At 45.8% G+C, this 13309-nt stretch overlaps 1 non-coding gene and 1 pseudogene across 1 annotated transcript; both read right to left on the reverse strand.

Annotated features, from left to right (window-relative positions):
* Positions 1-1602: 1602 nt before the first annotated feature.
* TRNAK-CUU (transfer RNA lysine (anticodon CUU)) lies at positions 1603-1675 on the reverse strand. The gene has a single exon. It is a non-coding gene; the product is annotated as a tRNA-Lys (tRNA).
* A 6844-nt stretch (positions 1676-8519) lies between these two features.
* LOC132688639 (U1 small nuclear ribonucleoprotein C pseudogene) lies at positions 8520-8990 on the reverse strand (annotated as a pseudogene).
* Between the last annotated feature and the right edge of the window lie 4319 nt (positions 8991-13309).

Below are 13309 nucleotides of genomic sequence, written 5' to 3' on the forward strand. Positions count from 1 at the left end.
TTCAGTTGAAAGGAATCGAACCGTCCTCTCCCTTTAGTGTATCTGAAGTTGAATTTCCCTATTGTGCCTCTCCTGATGCCTTCTTCGACCTCCTGCGCTCAGCTTGTGATCCTGTGGGGCGGTTCTCACCTTTCTTCAGAGAACTCTTTGGGTCCAAGAGAGGCTATGACATTTGTCCAAGGTCATATCTCAAAAACATACAAGTCCCAAGTTAGGTCCTTTCTAGAGGTTGAAGGCTGTTCCTCCAAAGGCACAAAGAGATGATAACCTATCTCTGTTAAGTTATACTTTTAAAAAATTATATTCTCATCCCCTCTTCAAAATCTCAGAGGCACAAAAGGACTTGGGGAAATGACTTTGGTCTACAAGTAGTTTAGCTGAGTTTTTAACTGGTGTGCCCTCAGCTTGTCACTTCTGCTTAAAGTAACCTCAACCCATCATCCCAGTGTGCCCTACTTAATGGTGTCACTTCAAACAAATTTTTTAAAATATAATTTATTGTCAAATTGGCTAACATACAGTGTGTAAAGTGTGCTCTTGGTTTTGGGATTAGATTTCCGTGATTCATCGCTTACATACAACACCCAGTGCTCATCCCAACAAGTGCCCTCCTCCATGCCCATCACCCATTTTCCCCTCTCCCCCACCCCTCCATCCACCCTCAGTTTATTCTCTGTATTTAAGAGTCTCTTACGGTTTGCCTCCCTCCCTCTCGAGAAACTTAACAGAACACCATGGGGGAAGGGAAGGAGAAAAAAGAATAGTTAAAAAAAATTTTTTTAATGTTTATTTATTTTTGAGACAGAGAGAGCACGAGTTGGGGAGGGGCAGAGAGAGAGAGAGAGAGAGAGAGAGAGAGACAGAGTCTGAAGCAGGCTCCAGGCTCCGAGCTGTCAGCACAGAGCCCAATGCGGGGCTTGAACTCAGGAACTGCGAGAACACAACCTGAGCTGACGTCAGACGCTTAACCAACTGAGCCACCCAGGTGTCCCTATGTTGTCATTTTTTAAGTGTGGCAAGGAATGAAAAGGATTGGAAAGCCCTGGAGTCTTCTTGGTGTTTTCTGTGGCTGAAAGCACTGAACAGAGGTGTCCCTCTGACTTGTATATGGCCATCACAACCCAGAAAAAGAGGTATGATACTGTTAGGGGATTGGCTAATAGCTGTGTGACTTTGGGGAAATTACTTAACCTTGCTAAGCCTAAATTTTGTCATTTGTGTAGTAGAGATAAAAATAATAGCTGTCTCCCAGTGTAGTGGTGAGGATCCAATGTAACATGCTTAGCTAGAGCCTGGTACACAGCTAGCACTCAATACGTGTAGCTGTTGTGCTTGTTAATTGTATATCATCTCCCTGCACTGGTGGTTGTCTGGGATCAATTTGGGCTTGCAGACTGACTTCCCTCTGCATGTTATTTCACTGATCAGGGAGGACAAACTCATTTTAATATTTCCCTTAAAACTTCCATCATAACTGAGAAGAGAAATCTGAGGAGAGAAACCAGGAGCACGTCCAAGTGGTCTCCGATGTAGCCATGTGAACAATGTCATGAGGCTCTTAAAGGATGATAATTAAAAATAAAATTTTTTAAGTAAGCTCTATACCCAACATGAGGCTTGAACTCACAACCTTGAGATCAAGAGTCACATGCTTTACCGACTAAGCCAGCTAGGCTCCCAAAATAACTTGTCTTTTAATTTTAGAAAGAGAGAGAGCAGGTGCATGAACTGGGGAGAGATGAAGAGGGGGAGAGACAAAATCTTAAGCAGGCTCCATGCTCAGTGCAGAGCCTGACATGGGGCTTGATCCCATGACCTGGGATCATGACCTGAGCCAAAATCAAGAGTTAGATGCTCAACTGGGTGAGCCACCCAGGTGCCCCAATAATTTTTAATGAAAAGAAAAACACCTAAACAACTATGATATGATGCTCCCAAGAGAAAGCAGTATACAAAATTGCATGTACAATGTGCCCATTTGACAAGGAAACCATCAGACAAACTTGCCTGTGGAGAGAAAAGGAACCTGGTGAGAGAGCCATCAAAATGTGAGCCGTGATAGTGCAGTTGTGGGTAATTTTTCTTCTTCCTTCTATTTTTCCGAATGTGTCACATTTTCCTTCATGGGGAAAACCCCCATGTTTGTTTATTTAAAAGACAGCCACCCCAGAACAGACAAGGTGAATCATGGGTCAAATATAGTAACAGGAAAACCCTTTAGGCATTGAGATAGTGGAGAAAAGGAGTCCCTAGGTCCCATGCTCCTCTCCTCCTCCGAGAGTGTGGTTACCTACCTTAGGGTTTTCCAGAGCCTGGCCCACCCTCAGCTGACCTCTCCCCAGCTTTTAGCACTCCCTGTGGATACCAGTCTGGAGTGAGCCCTGAGGCTGCATTCCTGGGGACAGAGACTGACTGTGTCCTCTTCGTCTTTGTGCCCCCAAGGCCAAAAGCAATGCCTTGTGTGTGGTAAGAATACAGTAAGGGTTGGATAGAGAGAATCTCCAAGGTTGTTTTTTATGACTTGTGACTTGACTTGAGACCTGACCTGCCAACCAAGCCTCTGGGACCAGATGGTATCGGAATTCACAGCACCATACTCGTGAAATGGATACACCAGTATGGAAAGAGGCATCTGGGGGACTCCGTTCTCCTAAACCAGCCTCATCATTATTCCCCAGTATTCTCATTGTTCTGCCATCTTCTCTGATTAGCAACCTCTTCTCAGAGGTGTAAAGATCTCCATTAGCTCAAAGACCCTTATGTCTTGGAGTTTGAATACGTGATATTCAAGTTTACATTTTCCAATCACTATTGTAATTAACTTATCCCGACAAAGCTGTTACTGACAAGCATCTGGCTATGTTGTGGACCAAACTACATCCTCTACAACTTAACAATGCAACCCCACAAGGCCCTGCTTTATCCAGGTCCTTCTTGGCCCCGGTCTCCTACCCCAGGACTCCCTCCCTCTTCGTACTCTGATCCAGCTGCATCATGTTTCCTGCCCAAATGGGCCCAGTGTTTTGGGCTCTAATCCCAGCCTTTGTTCACCCTATTCCCCTGTCTATTGTGCCCTGCCCTTGGTCCATCTGCCAAACACTTCCCCTCTCTTTCAAGGCTACTTCAAGGCTCCTTTACAAAGCCTTTCTTGACTTCTATCCATGGGTAACACTGATTACTCCCTAAGAATACCACCATCCCTAGAACATTTCTTGCACTTATTCCATATTCACCCTTTCTCCATTTATTTACTGGACACTTAATAAGGAACTAGGTGCTTGGTATACATTGTCTCGAATTCTGGCAGTAACCAAGTGAGGAGGCATTGTCGTTACCCTTTGCTAATGAGGACACTGGGGCTCAGAGAAGTGAGGGACTGGTCCGGGTTCTCACAGATGTTAATGGTAGAGCCAGGATGGACACTGGGTCTGTGTGATTCCAACACTCAGTCCGGTTTTGCCAGCGTGAACTGGATTACCCAGCCACATGGTGGTTGCTACAGGTAGTGGTGGCTATGCATTGTCAGTAGTCCCCAGATAGGAGGGGCTTAGAGCAGCAGTCTGGTTACAAAGGGAGCAGCTAAGAAAGAGATGGTCTGAAGTGGCATTTGGGCAATAATCATACTGCTTTTTATGGACTGCATGTTTATATAAGGCAGTTTTAGAGGGGCTTGATGGAGATTCTGGGGTGCTGAAACCCTCCCTTGCATGACCACTGTGGATGGACTCAGGGAAAAGTTGGAGGTAGCGGGCTTGGTCAAGGAAGCAGAAGGCAGAAATGCAGTTATAGGAAATCACGTGTCCATATCAGGATGATCAGTCACTCAACTTCATCATCCACACTGAGTCATACCAAGACGGGCGTTCCATCAGGAGTAGATGATGCCATCCAGTCCCTAGAGGAATCTCCAATCCAAAAAATATGTGTGAAAGAAGAAATTTGAAATTTGTGGGGTATTAATAATAATTAATAATAGCCCTTTAAAAAAGTTCTCACTAAATGACATCTCCATTCTCCTGAGAAGGGAGCAGCAATTATTTTTTTTTCTAAAACAAGAAAGAAAAAGTTAATTGGGAAGAGCAAGAAACAATTGCTATTATTAACAATAAAATCATGACACTTGGGTGTAAAAGTTTCAACTTAAAAAAATCTTTTTTTTTTTTTTAAAAAAATTTTTTTTTTTTTTAACGTTTTATTTTATTTTTGAGACAGAGAGAGACAGAGCATGAACGGGGGAGGAGCAGAGAGAGAGGGAAACACAGAATCTGAAACAGGCTCCAGGCTCTGAGCTGTCAGCACAGAGCCCGACGCGGGGCTCGAACTCACAGACCGTGAGATCATGACCTGAGCTGAAGTCGGAAGCTTAACCGACCAAGCCACCCAGGCGCCCCTTAAAAAAATCTTTTAAGTCTACTTATTTTGAGAAAGACAGAGACAGCTCAAGCAGGGGAGGGGCAGAGAGAGAGAATCCCAAGCAGGCTCTGTGCTGCCAGCGCAAAGCCAGATGTGGGGGGTTCAAACTCACAAAACTGTGAGATCATGACCTGAGCTAAAACCAAGAGTCAGACGCTTAACCAACTGAGCCACCCAGACGCCCCAAATTTTCAACTTTTCCAAAGAGCTATCATTGATCATTATCTCATTTGGTTCTCACTTCCATTAAGTGAGGTTTCAGGAGAGCCTCTTACCCCTAATCCACAGGGTGAGACAAAGCTCTCTGTGATGGAAACTGGGAGGAATGATGAAGCCCTAATGGGTCCTGTGAGGCAGGTGCTCCAGTGCTCATCATGGAAATTGAAGTTACTCAGTGAGCTGTTGTGGGCAGAGAGAGGGACCGGGTAGGTCCTTATTGACTGGAAGTGAGTTGAACTCAGGTCCTGGTAGACAGAAACTGTCCCTATGAGAAGGCAGGTGAGCTGTTACTACCTTTACGTTTCCTTGGTGATCAGATTCGTTTGGGTTGGCAAGGACATTCTCAAAAGTCCTCAGATGGCATCACCAATAGTGCCAGGCAATATCCTTGCACACAGGGCAAAGTTCAGCACCCTCTGAGTTGACCACTCAGGGATGAGTAACTTGCTTGTTGACATTCGACCCCTGATGCCTGCGACCCTCCTCTCTTCCTTTCAGCTTTAATTACTGCCTTCTTTTAGGATAGCACTAGTTATAGATGCTGTTGTACCAAGAAGCACTGATGATATCATCTGTTTCTTCTATTCTTCATCCTTTTATTATTGATTTGATTCTAGGTTCTGGTTTTGAATAGGTCACAGCACATATAGTAAATAAATACTATCATATTAAGCTTTAAAGTCATCCTTTTCACTGGCATCGATGTCAACGTATTTCAACCCATTTTGATTCAGTTCAAAACAGTTCAGTAGGTTTTTGAACGCCTACTCATTCAGAGCATTGTGTTGGGCACTAAGGATACAGATGTGCCTCCTTATGGCTCCATTTCTCATGAGGCTTACCGTCTAGTGAGAAGACAGACATTAAAGAAGTAATTATATGCCATTAGGATAATCACCAACGCTACAGGATAGTGTAGTAGCAAGACTCAACCTAATCTTTCTTTTCTTTTCTTTTTTTCTTTTTTAAGACTCAGCCTAATCTTGATGGGTAGAGCAGGAAATGGGCACAAGGAAGGAAGAAGGGGAAGTAAGATTCCAGCTGAGAATTGAAGGATGAATTTGTTGGAGGTGGGTGGGTGTTGGAGGGTGATGGGGACAGGAAGCAAAGAGCACTTCAGTGGAGAATATAGCAATGCCAAGGTCTAGAGAGCTTGGCATATTTGTAAGCTTAAGGGAAGACCAGTTGTTTCCTGCTACAAGGGGGAGAGTCATAGGGGATGACCTAGGACAACCTCGCCAGAGCTACGCTATGGATCTGGGACTTTATCCCAAGGGATTGGGAAGGCTGGATTAAGTGGTTGGGATGTATTATACTAAGCAGGTAGCAGATGATGATTATGACGATGGGGTTGAAGATGATTGTACTCACAAACACATTGTGCTTACTACGTGCCAATCACTGTTCTAAGCACCTTACAAACATGAATTAATTTACATAAAGACCCTTCTAATCTACCTCCATTTTCTGGTACCAGGAGGCAAGACCAAGCCAAAGTATATGAGAGAAACCTGAGTCGGGTGCTGGGGAGACCAGAGACCAGAGGCAAACCCTACGAGAGTGTTCTGGAACCAAGTTTTCAGGGTCTGGCAGAGAAGGACCTGAAGGAGAGCAGGTTGGGGATAATCCAAGAGGGCCAGGTGACTGGCACAGACAGCTTTGGGGTTTCTCAGCTCGGCTTAAATGGCAGAAGGCACATCACACAGAGCTTGGTGTGCCGAGGTGGTCTATCTCCTGCTCTTGGTGTGAACTTCAGAAGATAATGGAGGTGACCCAGATACTCCTGTATAGGGTACGTGGACATTAGAATTGCAAATGCTAGGCTAAGACATGAGTAAAAAGTAGGAGAACTTCTATGTTATGATCAGAACCTGAAAATGTTTTTTGAAATTTTGTATTGCTTATTTATTCTTGAGAGACAGAGCATGAGCATGGGAGGGGCAGAGACAGGAGGAGACAAAGAATCCAAAACAGGACAGAGCCCGACACGGGGCTCGAACTCCCAAACTGCAAGATCATGATCTGAGATGAAGTCAGATGCTTAACCGACTGAGCCACCCAGGTGCCCTGATCAGAGTCTCAATTTTAACCAGTACTGGCATTGACTGGCTAAGTCATCTGTCAGCTGACAATATGGGTGATGTCCACTGCGCGTACGTCGCAGTAATTTGGAGTGGGGCACGGGTATTCGTACCGTGCATGGTATCGAGAAAGCTACCCTGGCCCAGAGTCTGAGAGGTTTGCCTCTAATGCCAGTGTTGCTATCATCCAGCCACGCGAGCTGCTGCAAACCACTCGCCCTGCCCAAGTCTCAGTTTTCTCATCTGTGAAACGGGCTCTATGCAATTGTTATGACGATGGAATGAAATTTTATGTGTGAGCGCATCCCTCCTAGGGGCGACAGACACATCACTGGATTAGGGGCGAGCGGATGCTGAGGAAACTGGCTGTGCTCTAAATCAGCATAAAACTGGCTTGTCCCAGAGCGTCAACTTTATAAATTGGTGTCATTCGGGAGATGCAGTTGGTAGGTATCTGCGTGTGTGCTTTCAGGGCATCCTTTCCCCGGGAAAGGGGCCCACAGAATACAAATGAGGGTCTGAGGGTTGCACGGCAGGCTCTCAGCAGAATGGGCAGTTGCCATGTGATTGGCGTGGCAGGCTCACAGCAGGGCGGACAGCTGTGACAGTAGCCGCTTCTGCTTCCCATCATCCTTTCTCTCTCTCCCACCTGACTTTGCAGGGACCAGCTATCCTCCACGCAGATGGTTGTGACTAAGTTCCGGAGTATCTAGAATTCCAAGAAGGGGTAGAGGCAGATGGCCTGGAGTGGTCAGAGAAAGCTTTAAGCAGACCCAGGGACTTGAGCTAGACGTTGAAAGGTAAACCGAAGTGGGGCAGTCGTGGAGAAGGAAAGGCATTTCAGGTGGAAGGATCAGCAAGAGCAAAGGCTCAGAGGCATAAGTGAATGCGGGGCTGTGACCAGGTGGCAGGGCATTCTCAGGAGATGGTGAGAGATAACCAACAAATCAAATCAACCACCATCCCGCGTCTGGATTATGTCTGGCACCTTGCCGATCAATTTATTGCTAGCCTGGCCTTTCCTGGTCACCTGTTTTATGAGCCAACATCCATCACTCATTGTCAGAAAGTTCTTGCTCATGTCTAACCTAAGTCCACACTGCTAACATGAGGTTGTTTTTTCCGGGTTTGGTCTTCAGAAGAGATAAAAGGCACAGTTTATGGGAAGGCCCAGCTTGGAAAATATCCAGGTCTTGACTCCAAATATCCCCGTGGAAAGCTTCTGCTGTCTGGAATGGCCCAAGGAACTGGAGCAGAGGGATCCTGCTTCCAGAGAGGGGTTCTTGGCTGTTCTGGGGCTTCCGAGTATTTCCTCCTTGTCTTTTTTTTTTTAATTTTTTAAAAATGTTTTTATTTATTTTTGAGACAGAGAGAGACAGAGCATGAGCAGAGAAGGGGCAGAGAGAGAGGGAGACACAGAATCTGAAGCAGGCTCCAGGCTCTGAGCTGTCAGCACAGGGCCCGACGCGGGGCTCGAACTCACACACTGCGAGATCATGACCTGAGCCGAACTTGGACGCTCAACCGACTGAGCCACCCAGGCGCCCCTTGTTTTTTTTTTTTTTTAACTAAAACAGTTGACAATTTTATTTTCACATTTCACAATAGAAATGAAAATTGCCCCCCCCCCTTTTTTTTTTTTGGTCCCACTACTCCTCTGCCAAAACTATTCTCTCTCTTGATAGGAAGGGGGAGCAAGTCTTCCCTGTCATGCTGTTAGAAAACACCCAGAGTCACAGCACCATGATCTCCTGGTGAAGCAGAACAAGTCATAGAAAATGGATATAAAGAGGTTCCTGTCTCTGCTTATCTGCCTGGTCGGGTCATTCCAGGCCGGGTGGGCGCCATCATGGGATGGGCGGGGCTCTCACCACTGGGGGCCCAGGCGTCCTTGGCATGTGGGCTCCCCTAGATGGTCTCATTCCAGAAGCAGGTCCCACTGGCATCATCCCAGGAGAGGGAGGGCCCATCCTTGGCATCATGGCAGGCCCCCCCCTTAAGGGTCCTGGCATCATACCAGGGCGAGGAGGACTCGGGAGCCTGGGGGGAGGTGGGATCATGGCCCAGGCAGGAGGAGGAGCAGAGAATGGAGGAGGAGGGATCTTGCTGAAATGCCGCGGTGGTTTTGTGGGTCAGGCTCTGAGCCTGCTCTCTATCCATTTCTGATAGTCTTTTACATTCTCTTTGTGTTTCCTACCGCTGTGGTGTTGTCTTTCTCACAGATGGAGAGTCATGGGTCAGGGATGTGTCACAGGGGTCACAGTACAACCCAGCCATGCTGTTCTGCGGGCCAGTGACCGCCCCCCCCCTTTGTCTTTTCGGCTGATAAAAGGGCTTGAGATTCCCCCATTCAGCTCATGTTGAGAAGGAAAAAAAAAAAAAAAAAAGGAAGAATTCCTCGTCTTTGTTTTTGGAATAAAAATAATGTGCAGATGCCAAAGATCATATTGGGATGCAGCATTTAAGAGAAAAATAGCACAGGTTTTTAAAGGTAGTTTATTTCTGGGCGCCTGGGTGCCTCAGCCGGTAAGTGTCCGACTTTGGCTCAGGTCACCATCTCACAGTTTGTGAGTTTGAGCCCCACATTGGGCTCTCTGCGGTCAGCACAGAGCCTGCTTTGGATCCTCTGTCCCCCTCTCTCTCTCTGCATGTCTCGCCCCCCTCCCCCGCTCTCAAAAATAAATAAACATTAAAAAAATAAACTATATTTCTGATTTTTAAAATGGGTGCTTCTGGTATGTTAAAATTGCCCCCAAAAGCAAGGGAATGGCATCAGAGAGACCAGGGCTCCTGTTCTGACCCGGGCACTTGCTAGTTGCGAGAACCTAGGCAAGTTATTACACTTTTCTGAGCCTCAGTTTCCTCATCTGTAGAGTGGGGTAGGGCAGAGGAATCCTTTCTCCATAGGGTTGTTAGAGAAATTACCACATTATAGCACAGACGGACACTGGGAGTTCAAGCTCCCCGGTCTACCTTGTTCTCATTCTTTTCTGTTGCCTCTCCCATTTCTTCCTCCCCTTCCCGATCCACTAGTCTGGTCCAAGTCTTAACCTGCCTGAGGGGCCTCCAGGGCAGAGCTCACAGCTGCTTTCCTCTGTTGGCACCTGGAGCCCAGCTCCCCTGCCCAGAGAAACAGGGAACTCCTTCTGGAGGTGAACCTGTTGGTCTCCCTTTCATCTTCCTTATCAAGCTGGGGTGATGAAATCGAGCGGCCCAAGACAATTACCTGTGCTGTCAAGCACTGGAATTTAATCAGAACTCACAGACCAGCTCTTTGGCTTGTGGCAGTTGGGGAGCTCGAGACATTCTGGCCTTCCCCACTTTGTGCTGCTTTTTCTGATACTGCGAATACTTTTGGATGCTTATTGGTATGCAGGAAAGCACTGAATATCTGGCTTTTTAATAAGAGTTCCCGTGGAGGGGTGATTGATTGCATCTCTGGAGGCCAGTTGCCACTTCAGAGACTAATGGTGCAGCTTTTCAGCAAAGAACCTAATTAAACAAGCTCGAGAAAGCTCCAAACTGATGTGTCTCTGTGGGGCCACAAGACCATGGTTTCAGGGACAAAGAGGGAGGCTCCGATGCCAGCCGCGTGAAATAAACATTTTCATCCCACAGCCCTTTCCAAAGGCCCCGAGGACTCCTGTTGGTGGGTTCCCCTTGGGGACCCTGCCAGGAATCAGGGAGTGAGGCAGGGACCAGGACTCCCTAAATCTTTTTCCTCTAATAGTACAGGGGAGTACCGGCTGGAAGCCATTTGTTTAACAAATTAATTTCCTATTTCATTTAATCAATGAATAATTGTCATATGCATTTTTTTTTACTTACAGAATAGGTAAGATATTTTCATGCTTCAAAATTCAGAAGATATGAGGTAAAAGTCCCCCTCCGATGCACTCCCCAACCCAAGGTCTGGAGGCAAGCAAGGATTCCAGTTTCTTATACCCCCTTCCAGAGATATACTGTGTACAGAAAAGCTATACATATTTTATTCCTTTACCTGTTTTTTTTAATCATATAAATGTTAGTCATTTATAAACTTTGTCCCAAACTTTGATTTTTAAAAACTTAATAAGGGGCACCTGGGTGGCTCAGTCGGTTAAGTGTCTGACTTCGGCTCAGGTCATGATCCCGCAGTTTCTGAGTTCGAGCCTTGCATCAGACTCTGTGCTGACGGCTCAGAGCCTGGAGCCTGCTTCATATTCTGTGTCTTCCCCTCTCTCTGCCCCTCCCATGCTCATGCTCTCTCTCTCTTTGTCTCTCAATAATAAATAAACATTAAAAAATTTTTAAAAACCTTAATAATAAATCTTGGAATTTTTTCAAAAATTGCATAAAAACTTCATTATTCTTTTTTGTGGTTGGTTTTAGTCCACTGTGTGGAGACATCCCAACTTTTTTGTGATCTCCTCTTGAGAGATATCTGGTTTGCTTCCATTCTTCTGCTATTCACTGCAGTGAATAACTGGGGACAAATGTCGTTTGGTACATGGGCAAGTCAGTCTGTAGGATAAGTTCCTAGAAAGGGGTTGTTGGGTGGAAAGGTATATACCTTTGTAATTTTGAACAGTGTGGTGAAATTGCCCTGTTGAAAAGTTGAACCAATTTACACAACCATCAGCAAAGTATACGTGTGTTTTCAACATGCAAGTGTGTTTAATTGAGTGTCTATTATGTTCCCCATATATCAGGTGGTTAAAAAGGTAGAGCCAACCTCTAATGGCTTCCCTTTGCCCTTAGGTAAAGAGCAGCCTCCTATCGGCTGCCTTGTATGACCCCCAGCTTCCCTGCCTTCCTCTCTCCTTGCCCAACTCACCACCCTCAGGCACACCGACCCTTCTTTAGTTCCTCAAACATGCCAACCTCCTTCCCCTCGTGTGACCTTTGTATATGAAGTGCCAGACGCTTAGAAGGCCCTTTCTCCCCTCTCCTCACCTTGTTTTTTGAATGTTGATTTCTTTTTGAGAGAGCGAGAGAGACAGAGTGTGGGCAGGGGAGGGGCAAAGAGAGAGGGAGACACAGAATCCGAAGCAGGCTCCAGGCTCTGAGCAGTCAGCGCAGAGCCCGACGTGGGGCTCGAACTCACAGATCACGAGATCATGACCTGAGCTGAAGTCAGAGGCTTAACCGACTGAGCCACCCAGGCGCCCCGCCCCTCTCCTCACCTTGTTAACCATTTTTAATCCTTAGCACTCAACTCAGGCACCATGACTAATTCTCTATAGCTAAGTTATAAGCTCCCCAGCACCATGGACTCCTCCTCAAGGCCCAGAAGCTATTATCCATTTCATTTCTGACGTTATTCAGTTAATGTCTGTCTTTCCTGCTGATCTGTGAGCTCCATGGAGGCAGGGACCATGTCTGTTTTGCTCCCCATTGTAGCTCCAGAGCTTAGCACTCTCCCTGGTGCCCAACAGGCACTCAGTAAATATTTCTTATTTGGATTTATTCAAGAAGATCAATGCCTATTAAGTATCAACCATGTGCAGGAACTATTCTAGGTACTGGGAACCTATTTGTGAATAAAACAGACAAAATTCCTGCGTGGTGCTCAACATTCTGACAGTGGTTGGGGAGAGGAATATGCAGTCAATAAATACATAAACTGAACATAGAATATGTCAGGTTGTGGTACATGCTATGAAAAGAAATGAAACGTGGTAAAGAAGTGCAAGATAGGATCGGGAGAGCCATTTAACAGAGTCTTCAGGGGCACCTGGGTGGCTCAGTTGGTTGAGATTGGACTTTGGCTCAGGTCACGATCTCACGGTTTGTGAGTTTGAGCCCCGCATCGGGCTCTGTGCTGTGCTCCAGTTTGGATCCTCTGTCCCCCTCTCTCTCTGCCCCTCCCCCACTCATGCTCTCTCAAAAATGAATAAATATTAAAATGAATAAATAAATAAAGTAGAGTCTTCAGGAAGTTCTTTTAAATAAGGCGATATTTGAGCAGAGACCTGTATGAAATGAGGGAGTGAGCTGTGTGGATATTTGGAAGATGAGCATTCCAGACTAAGGGAATGGCAAAGACCTTGAGGCTGGTCCATCATAGGCATGTTAGAGGAACAACAAGAAGACCAGCATGGTTGGAATCAAGAAAGCAAGGGGAAGTGAATGAGGATGGACGGATGAATGAATGACCCATTGACGTGTGGTGGGAAAGGTGAAATTTGCAAGGGGAAAAACTGTAGTGTTAGACCAGAATCGACAAGGGTCTTCAACAAGTGGTACCAGGGCAAACGGACATCTACATACAAGTAGTTGACCTTGATCTACACTTCCCACCATCTACAAAAATTAAAATGGAGCAGAAACCAAAATGCAAAACTTAGAACTATAAAGCTCCTAGAAAAAAAAAAGAGAACACCTTTGTGATCTCAAGCTAGTAAAGAATTGTATCTAAGAATAGATACAACACCAAAAGTATGATCTGTAAAAGAAAACAAATTGTAAATTGGACTTCTTCAAAGACATTAAGAAAATGGGGAGACAAGTCATAAACTTGGGAAAAATCATTGCAGAGTGCGTAACTGATAAATGACTTGTATATAAAGGACTCTTAATACTCAAAAAAGCAAACAACACAATTTAGAAAGGGC

The sequence above is a fragment of the Panthera onca genome, chromosome E1 (assembly GCF_046562875.1).
Source record: "Panthera onca isolate mPanOnc1 chromosome E1, mPanOnc1 haplotype 2, whole genome shotgun sequence".
NCBI classification, from domain to species: domain Eukaryota; kingdom Metazoa; phylum Chordata; class Mammalia; order Carnivora; family Felidae; genus Panthera; species Panthera onca.